We start from the raw sequence: 10,419 nt of genomic DNA, 5'->3' as shown, positions 1-10,419 counted from the left end.
TTATTGTAAGAATACAATCTATAATACATATAATATACAAAACGTGGTAATTGGCTGCTTATTTATTCATAAGCCTTCCAGCCAACAGTGGGCTCTTAGTAGTTAGGGTTTTGAAGAGTCAAAAGTTGTACACAAATTTTCAATTGCATCAGAAGTCAGAACCTCTAAACCAACCCCTATGTTGTACAAGGATCAACTGTACTTTCCATTTCTTAGTTATCAGGTCCAATTAACATGATGTCATGTGTGGTAGCCAGTTTCCAAGACTATCCCCAGTGATTCTCTACTCCTGCTATTCCTCTTTTTTTTGTATTCCCCCTTACATTGAATAGAGCAATATTTACAAGGTAAGGTCATGAAAACTTCTTCCTTGCTTTCCTAGGAGATGCTGCCTGCTATGTTATGAGGACCCTCAAACAGCCCTGTGGAGTGATCCATATGGATCAAAGGATTCTTCTGCATAATCAGCACCCACTTGGGTGAGCCAACATGAAAGTGGGACTTCCACCACCAGTCAAGACTTCAGATGACTGTAGCCCTCACCAACACCTTGATGACAAAATCCTCAGAGACCTTGAGCCCAAACCACTGAGCTCAGTTTCTCCCAAATTCCTAATCAACAGAAACTATGTGAGGTAATAAATTTTTATTGGTTTTTTTTAAGTCCTAAGGTTTGGGACACTTCATTATGCAGCAATAGGTAATACATCATCAATATACTGTACCAATGTGATATTCATGGAATTTCTACATAGTCCTGATCTTTGGGGGCTATCTTTTAACAGAAAGCAGTAGACATAATACAAATTTGGAGCAAAATAAATGCATATGTATTGTAGTCCATCCTATGTGATTGTGAACTGTCTGATACTCCTTACGGAAAAGTATTGAAGAAACACGCTTATTTTATCAGTAGCCACAGTCCACACACCCAAAGTTGTATGAATCTACTATAGTGAAGATACCAAAGCCCACAAAGCAGCTGCAAGATGGGCTATTCTTTTTGTTGTTGTTGTATATTTTTGTATTGGATTTCGATTTGCCAACATATAGTATAACACCCAGGGCTCATCCAATCAAGTGAGTGCCCCCCTCAGGGCCCGTCACCCCATCCTCCCGCCCACCTCCTCTTCCGCTACCCCTTGTTCGTTTCCCAGAGTTAGGAGTAATGAAGGGCTATTATTTAGCTGTTTGAAGTAATCTTACTGACATCCACCTTTATTCATCCAGTCCTAAAACAGACAAGACTGGTGAATTAAGTGGAGACTATGATGGGGATCATTATTCTGCATCCTGTAAGTCTTTTAATGTGGCACTAATCTTTGACATTCCTCCCAGAATGCAGTATTGTATTTGATTTTCTGTCTTGGTTGAAGGGAGCAATCTCAGGATAGCTAGTCTCCGAAATGGCTCACAATGCCCCTTATCTTCTGATATTCAGGCTTTGTGTAGTCCCTTCCAACAGTGAATAGGGCTGAGCAGTGTGACCAGTGCAGAAATGACACTGTGTGATTTTTGAAGCTAAGTCATAAAGCATGTTAAATTTTTTGCCTTAGTTCTTTTGGATCTCTTATTCATGGAGAAGCCAGCTAACATGTCATGACACACCAAGATAGTACTATGAGAAGAACTGAGACTTTCCTCCAACAGCCAGCATCAACTTGATAGCCATGTGAGCAAGCCATCTTCAAGTGGATTCTCCAGGCCATTTGTGCTTTCAGATCACTCCAGCCCCAGCTGATGTCTGACTGACCCTCAAGAGTAACCCTGAGTAAGAACTACCCAGTCAAGCAGCACCTAAATTCTTGTCTAAAGAAACTAAGAGGTAAAACATATCTATTGTTATGCTAAACCACTACATTTGGGGGTAATTGTTTATGTAGAAATGGATAATCAATAGAGATTTTGGTATTGGGAGTGTGATGCTACTCTAACAAAAATTTAAACAAGGTGAGCATTGCTTTGAAATTAGCAAGTAGGTAGAAGGTGGAAGGCCTTTAAAAGAAAAATGTTAGTGAAATAGAAGCAAAGAGACTGTTTATAGGAGTCAGGTAATCTCAAGGAGATGGACAGTGATGGCTCAAAGGACAGTGAGAAAAATACTATTAGAAACAAGAGTGAAGGGGATTCCATGTAACATGCTGCCTTCTGCACTACTGTGGAAAGTAGAAAATTTCCTTAGTGAATTGGGTAACTTCCAGGCACAATGTTGAACATGCCAGTTGGCTTCCTCTTGTCGCCTGTAGTAAAATCCCAGAAGAGAGAGAGATGCTCAGGAAATAATGGTTTAAGCATAAAAATCAAGGATTTGCTGGTTTGGAGAATTCCTGGACTTTCCATATGATGAATGATGTAAACATTTAAAAATGGATTCCAGGCAAAGATTAAGTATAGGAAAAGGTCAGGAAAACATAGTCTAAAGATGAAAAGAAAAATATGCCTGTAAAGAACTTAGAAAAATCAGTCAAACAAGAGTCCTTGTAATGTTTTAAAGGTGTGTCTCATGGATCTTCTGCTTTAAATAGTAGGGCTTCTAAGAATCTGAAGTATGTTGTATTTCAGTAGCCTCACTGGGAGTCCAATTAAAAAAAGGCTTATCTCGAAGAGACTTGCAGTGTGCCTATTATTTAATGGATTAAATTTCAGTAAGATTCCTAGGAGAACCACAAAGATTTTTAAAATAATCATATTTTGTTCTCTTCCAGGATTTTTATGGTTTCAGCTCTCACATTTAGATTTTAATCCATTTTGAATTTATTTTTGTGTGTGGTATAACAAAGTGGCCCAGTTTCATTATTTTGCATATTGCTGTCCAGTTTTCCCAGCACCACTTGTTGAAAGACTATCTTTTCTCCATTGGATATTCTTTTCTGCCTTGTCAAGGATAAATTGACCACACAGTTGTGGGTTCATTTCTGGTATGGAAGCGTTTAATCACTATATTGTACACCTGAAACTAGTATTACACTGTATGTTAATGAACTGAAATTTATTTATTTTTTATTTTTTTTAATGAACTGAAATTTAAATAAAAACTTTTAAAAAACAAATGTATGATTTAAAAATAGTCATACTTATGGAAACAGCACTAATTTGAACTGAAAGGAGCAGGGACAATAAAAATAAAAATTGAACTTTCAATCCTCAAATTTATACAGGAAGAAGGCTGAGAACATGACCCAGCTGCAAACATGAGATAGCTTCCATAATAAAGGGTGGAACCAAAAGTTCAGAGGGTAGATCCAAAAGTACAGTGAATCATTCCATCCTAATTGAGGAACTAAGAAGATGTGTCTGATGTGTCCTTCTAGATTTTAGAAATGCTATAGGCACATAACTCCTGTGTACCTCCTGTTTTACCAGTTTTTGTTTTTTGTTTTTTTAATTTTTTTTTATTTATGATAGTCACAGAGAGAGAGAGAGAGAGAGGCAGAGACATAGGCAGAGGGAGAACCAGGCTCCATGCACCAGGAGCCCGATGTGAGATTCGATCCCGGGTCTCCAGGATCACGCCCTGGGCCAAAGGCAGGTGCTAAACCGCTGCACCACCCAGGGATCCCTGTTTTACCAGTTTTATGTGGAAGAGTCTACTGTGTTTACCCTATCCCTGCCCCACTATTTTGATGGGTGTGCAGACCAGATAACTATATCTTAGTTCACTAGTTCTTGGAAACTGCATTCAAGGAAGCTCATACATTCTTGTACCTAATTTAGATGATGAGGTCCATGGAATTCAATCTGATGCTGCAAGGCTATGGGGCTTTATGAGAATTCATGTGTAGGAGAGACTTGAATTATTAAAAACTAAGGGGCGGTCTGTGGGACTCAGCCTCAATGATGGCAACAATGATTCATGCCTCTGGATATTTATACCCTTGAGTAGTTTCCTGCCACTGAATGGGGCTGAACTATGTGACCAACACAGTATTGTGGAAGTAATGGTACCTGTTTTCTAAAAATAGGTCATGGGGGAGCCCAGGAGCCTCAGCGCTTTATTTATTTATTTATTTATTTATTTATTTATTTATTTATTTATTTATTTATTTATTGCCTCAGCGGTTTAGCGCCTGCCTTTGGCCCAGGGCGTGATCCTGGAGTCCCAGGATCGAGTCCCACATTGGGCTCCCTGCATGGAGCCTGCTTCTCCCTCTGCCTGTGTCTCTGCCTCTCTCTCTCTGTGTCTCTCATGAATAAATAAATAAAATCTTTAAAAAATAAATAAATAAAAACTAGGTCATGAAAAGTACTGAGGTTTTTGCCTTATCTCTTGGATCTTTCACCTTATAAGGAGCCAATTGTCATAATGGGAAGATATCTAAGCTATCTGTGGATAGGCACATGAGTAGAGGAAATGAGGCTACATATCCCCATCCCAAACCTCAGGATCCCACTCTATTATGAGGGCTCTAACCTAGCCAAAGAGAATTTGGCCTCCTCTGAATTTCTAATATTATTACAAATTAATTCTCTATCTGTCCTTTTGCTTTGTTACTCCCTTACTGTAAAAAAAATGGGTCTTTTTTTTAATGCTGCCAAGGAGAATTTGAGTCTCATACTTTGTCTTAGACTGCTGATTAACAGATATGAGCCTGTCATTTTCTTTCTTCAATGTCTCAATGGTATTTACAAAGTGGTCAGTCTTTGTAATTCTATTTCAGTCAGTAGGCACTGGTTGCTCCATTGGCTCCACTTCGATCCAGGATAATTCTTTGAGGAAAAAGACAGCTGTAAATTTTAACTGTAAAGAATTTTCAGTAGCTGGGGGTTGGCTACACTGACTGGTTCAATGAAAAGAATCTTGATGGAAACCAAAAGCATCCATTACAGGAACCAAAAATAAAAAAGCTTTTGGTAACATCATACTTAGTGGAGAAACTAGAAAATTTTCCCTTTTAGATTGGCAACAAGAAAAGGATGCCTGCTATCATCACTTTTATTCAACATGATAAAGGAGATCATAGTAAGGCAAGAAAAAAAATGAAAGGGTGAATAAGGTAGAAACAAAACTATCATTATTCATAGCCCGTCTCATGTTTCATTCTATAGATAGTATGTTTATTTTGAATTTCTGTAGCAAACTTTGCCCTTAATGCTCAAGACCTTTTTCTCCCAATGTCATTTACCCTTTCTTCTAGGGCTTGCCAATCAAGGTGTCCTTCACAGCACTTATTGAATGCCTTTTGGATAGATTAAAGCTCAAATAAATGAATATGAAATTGAGCTGCTTAATTTTTACCAATATAATAATCTAATCCTTTTTCCATATTCTGGAAGAAGAATGTGGCAGTTTCTGTTGGGTAAAGCTTATAAACTGGATAGAATGAGACAGCCAGAAAAAAAAATATTCTGTAGGTTTTAAACTAAGTCAGTAATGGTAAAACTGGATAAGAAAATTGGTTTCAAAGTTGAAATGGCTTTTTATCCCAGGGTGTCTTCCCAGTTTTCTTGGTTATCTCAAGCGGAGCTGTCCAAATTTGTTTGACTCACAGTTCATATTGGAATGCTAAGTATAAAACCAGAGAAGGAAGACCTGTATGATCATAAATTCCCAGGTTGAATTAGTGTCATGATCACTCTTGGGGCTTCTGTTCAGCAGAATGCCACACTTGCTGAAGGATGAATGACCTCTACTCCTACACCTTTCAGTGCCACACATTGTGCAACATTAGGAGGCAGCTTTATGTGAGGTTGGAGCCTAGATGGGCTAAAGTCTGGCTCACTTTAGCAAAAAATAGCAGGGCTCTGAAGCTGCTTCTATTTTCTTTGCTTTTTATTTTTGAAACCTGTTATTATAAAGAATTCCAAACATGCAAAAAAATCAAGAGAATTATAAGCACTGATCTCCTAAATTTAACAATTACATCATTGGTTTCATCTGTTTTTGGTAAATTTTTTTTTTTTTAATTAATTTTTATTGGTGTTCAATTTACCAACATACAAAAAAACACCCAGTGTTTTTGGTAAATTTTTTATAAATTTAAAAATGTCATAACATTATGCTCCTAATTATTTCAGTATGCATCTCTAAAACTAAGACACATTTCTACATAACCACAACAGTATTATCACACCTAACAAAATTAATCATTCTGTATAATAATTCAATATTATTTAATATTATCCATATGTCTCCATTAGCTCATCAATGCCTTTCAAATCTAGTTTCTTCAGACCATAATTCAATCAATGGAAATATATGGTATTTCTCTAAAGGAAATTTTAATATAGAACATTTCCCTCTCTTCTTTTTTATGACATTAGTTTTTTGAAGACACCAGATCAGTCTTCCCTTAGAACATCTGATTTTTAAAGTGTATATCATGTTTCCTTCGTGGATTGTTTGATTTGTAGTTTTGGTATAAGGTATTTGATATCACTGTAGGTTTTTTATAGGTATTCCCTACAAATTGCAAGTTTAGGTATAAAGATTTTATTTGAATACATTATTTAGTAAAATGCTTCTTTGCAAGAACATTTTAAGAATAATACTGTGTATTTCTTATTACATCACATAAAAAAGCTGGTTGCCTAATCACTAATGTTGCTGATATTGATCAAGTGGAAGGTGTCACCAACAAGGAATGTGTGGGCTTTATATCAATTCCATTTTCTGACAACTTTTTATCTAATGGTTTGGCATCCACTAAAAATCTTTGTCTGAATCAATGACTTCATTAAGAGTTGCAAAATGATTATCTCCTGTTTATTTGTTCTTTTTTTCTAATTTTGAGTTAGATTGTTTGATTATTTTTTAATCTTTCTGATACTTTCTAATGTAGTATTTTGTACTACAAAACTGGTAAGAATTAAACAAGTTTTGATATGTATTATTTTCATAATCATTTATTGAAATGTTACATTTCCATTATTTTTCTCCCTTAATTTATTATTTCCAAGTAAATTTTAAGTATTCAAATATTTCTTAACCTATTATTAATTTCTAGTTTAATTACATATATGGTAATTCTGTTTCTAAATAAGCAACAAGATCATAAAATATGTGTTCACTAAACAAAATATAATTAAATTCATTAAGTTTAATTAATATAATTGTTAAATATAAACAAAATATAATTAAATTAAAATTAAATTTATAAAAAGGCACTTGGTGGCTCAGTGGTTGGGGAATATAATTGTATATATATATTTTAAAGATTTTATTTATTTATTCATGAGGGATACAGAGAGAGGCAGAGACATAGGCAAAATGAGAAGCAGGTCTTCCTGCAGGGAGTCTGATGCAGGATTCGATCTCAGGACCCCAGGATAATGACCTGAGCCAAAGTCATCTGCTCAACCACTGAGCCACCAAGTGCCATTTTATAAATTTAGTTATAATTTATAAATTATATAAATTATATAATTGTTTTTCAGATTTGCCAGAGCTTTTATAAGTGTGTTATCTGACTCACTTATGATGAAATGTTTCCTTGATGGTTTTATTATTTTGGATTATAAGTATATTTTCTGTGAAGCTTTGTTTGTCAGAATCTTGTATGGCTGTATAGTCTAGATTATTTTTCCTTCAAAGAGATTTTGAATTTGATTCATCCAGATATTCTAGTGATATTGTGCAGTAATGCAGCCACAGACTAATTTTATCTTGCTTTCTCAGCTAAACATTCCTGGACCATATAGATTGTGGAAATAAGAACTTCATCCTGCCAGAGGAAAACTCCAGTATCACAAATTCTCAAGTTAGGGATTGATCAAATTTTTTACTGATCCATTTAGATTTCACATCAACACAAACTTCTTTGTCATTTTCCTGCATTGGTGGCTGTTTTGTTTGTTTGTTTGTTTGTTTGTTTTTTCCTGCACCTTTACTAAAGGTATAGCGATTTGAAGGGTTCAGTTTCATCTAAAACATCATAGAAGTTCAAGTTACTGTCTTTTGATTTGACGCCTTAAAACCCAAGAACTTGGGCACCTGGGTGGCTCAGTCAGTTAAGAGTCTACCTTTAGCTTGGGTCATGATCCTGGAGTCCCAGGATCGAACCCATGTCAGGCTCCCTGCTCAGTGGGGAGTCTGCTTCTCCCTCTCCCTCTGCCCCTCCCAGCTTGTGTTCTCTCTCTCTCTCTCTGGGTCACTCTCTTTAAACAAACAAACAAACAAACAAACAAAACAAAACCCAAGAACTTTGAAAGCAATCTCCAACCCCACAAACACAAATACACATTCCTTCAGGACAGCTGGGGAATATTAAGTTCATTGGTTTATGGCTCTTATTTTGGGCTTTTCTTTAGGTTTGGTCTATGGGAATGTCTCCTCCTTTCTTGCAAGTATGCACTGGAGAGTATGTTTTCCATATTATAAAGTTTATTTTTAAATATGTTTACTGAAGGAATGTCTGGGTGGCTCAGTGGTTGAGTGTGTGCTTTTTGGCTCAGGATGTAATCCCGGAATCGAGTCCTGCATCGGGCTCCTTGCGGGGAGCCTGCTTGTCCCTCTGCCTATGTCTCTGCCTTTCTCTGTGTCTCTCGTGAATAAATAAATAAAATCTTTAAAAAAATGTGTTTATTGGATATTATCCAATCCAACATATTTCCAGAAAATGAAGTCTAGGTTCCCCAAAATGTGTTCTGTGGATCCCTAATATTCAATCCAATGTGACTATGTGTTATATGAAAAAATAATTCTCACAATATTTTTCTCTTAAAATTTACTTTGAAAGAAAATTAACATTAATTATATATTTTCTTATGGTCAAACTATAATTAGCCATTAAAGAAATGCTGTGCCATTCCATAGAATGCCAGAAAGTCAAAGAAGCAATGGATGTGAACAAATCAATTACCACCTAAACATATTACTGATATATGTCATCTAGTCAATGGTTAATGACCTATGTTCTGTACCTTGATTTATAATTCCCATGAATACTTGATATTGTGCTGTTTGTAATTTTAGGACCTCAGTTCTCCCATTCCATCAATAGGTGGTGGCATTGTATTATCGTTTGAATATTGCAAAAGGAAAAAGAAACATTTTAGAATAGTTGTACCTATCAGTCAGTATCTCATTTTTTCTAGATAATTCTGACATTGCTTTTGTTACCCTAAGAAACTTTTATTTTAGATTTTCTTTTTTTAAAAAAGATTTATTTATGAGACAGAAAGAGAGAGAGCACGTGCATGAGCAGAAGGAGGGGCAGAGGGAGAGGGAGACAAGCAGACTCCCCACTGAGCAGGGAACCTGACACAAGGCTTCTTCCCAAAACCTTAAGATTGTAACCTGAGCCTAAGTCAAGAATTGGATGCTTAATCGACTAAGCCACCCAGGCACTCCATGATTTTAGTTATTTTTTTTTTAACTTGTTATATTGATAGAATCATGTGGAATAAAATTGGGTAGATTCTTCTAACGTGTATTATACTTTTAGAAACTGTAGGAGCACTTGTATGCTATTGTGTTTATGAAGCAATTTATAACCAAAAATAGCATTTGTGACAGGTAAGCTATATATTCTGATATCTACTTACATATGACATATACTTTAATATTTTAGATGGTCACAAATTCTCATTTTAATTCTGTAATTTTCAAAATACTTCTGTATTTGCAAAAACACTGCATTTTTTTTTTATACTGAGGAAAGCAAGACAATACCTATTTTGTTTTTTGTTTTTTTTTCCTTTATGGATGCTATTAAGTGTTACATTGGTCACAGCTATGTCAAGAGATCTCTTTGTACTGAAGTGTTCCCAGAAGTAACACCACCGTGGAGATCCTCTCATGTTGCAACAAGTCATGCAGGGTCAGTTTGTAACAGGAAACCCTGTATGCAGTGGCATAAAGATGACAAATGCTGGAAAATGCAGAGCTCCATCCCTTTCCTAGTTCTACCTTTGATTCATTATGTAAGCTGGCAAAACTATTCCCTCAAGGTTGGTTGTCAAAGTCACAGCATGATCACAGAAGGTGGGAATGAAAAGTGGGAACTCCCTGACAGAGATTACTTTGAGGCTTCTTATGATTCTCCTCAGTGATTTCAGGAACAGCTAGGTCTTCTAAGCTAATTAGTCCTATGTTGTTGATATGGATGATCTGAGAAAAGTAAATGAAAATGATATAGTTCTTTAGCAGTACTAAAAAGGTAGGCAACACAAATATCAACAAATGAAACAAACATGTTTAAAATCATTTGTATCAGATGAGTAGGTCAGCAGATGAAAAATTCAGTTCAAAGTAGACAAAATACAATCCATTTTGGAGCAGAAACCCAAGTTAGGGGCTATACATTAAGTGATACAATTATCAAACAGTAAACACATTTTATTTTATTAATAAGCTAATAGATATTCTTAAAATTATGTGTCTTTAATGGAAGGTTTAATATGTAATTGTTTTTTAAACATATTTCTATGGTTTAAAGACACATTTTCCAATTCATTCTCATTGATTCTTATTATACAACT

The 10,419-nt window shown here is 35.6% G+C and overlaps 1 long non-coding RNA gene across 1 annotated transcript; it reads left to right on the top strand.

The window, feature by feature from the left end:
- The first annotated feature begins 382 nt into the window (after window positions 1-382).
- On the top strand, window positions 383-3,050 carry LOC140597916 (uncharacterized). The gene is made up of 2 exons (XR_011999954.1): window positions 383-635; window positions 1,557-3,050. It is a non-coding gene; the product is annotated as an uncharacterized lncRNA (long non-coding RNA).
- The last annotated feature ends 7,369 nt before the right edge of the window (window positions 3,051-10,419 follow it).

The sequence above is a fragment of the Vulpes vulpes genome, chromosome 2, assembly GCF_048418805.1.
Source record: "Vulpes vulpes isolate BD-2025 chromosome 2, VulVul3, whole genome shotgun sequence".
In the NCBI taxonomy this organism is placed as follows: Eukaryota; Metazoa; Chordata; class Mammalia; order Carnivora; family Canidae; genus Vulpes; species Vulpes vulpes.
Note: the sequence above shows the minus strand (reverse complement) of the source record. Positions and strands in the feature narration are given on the sequence as shown.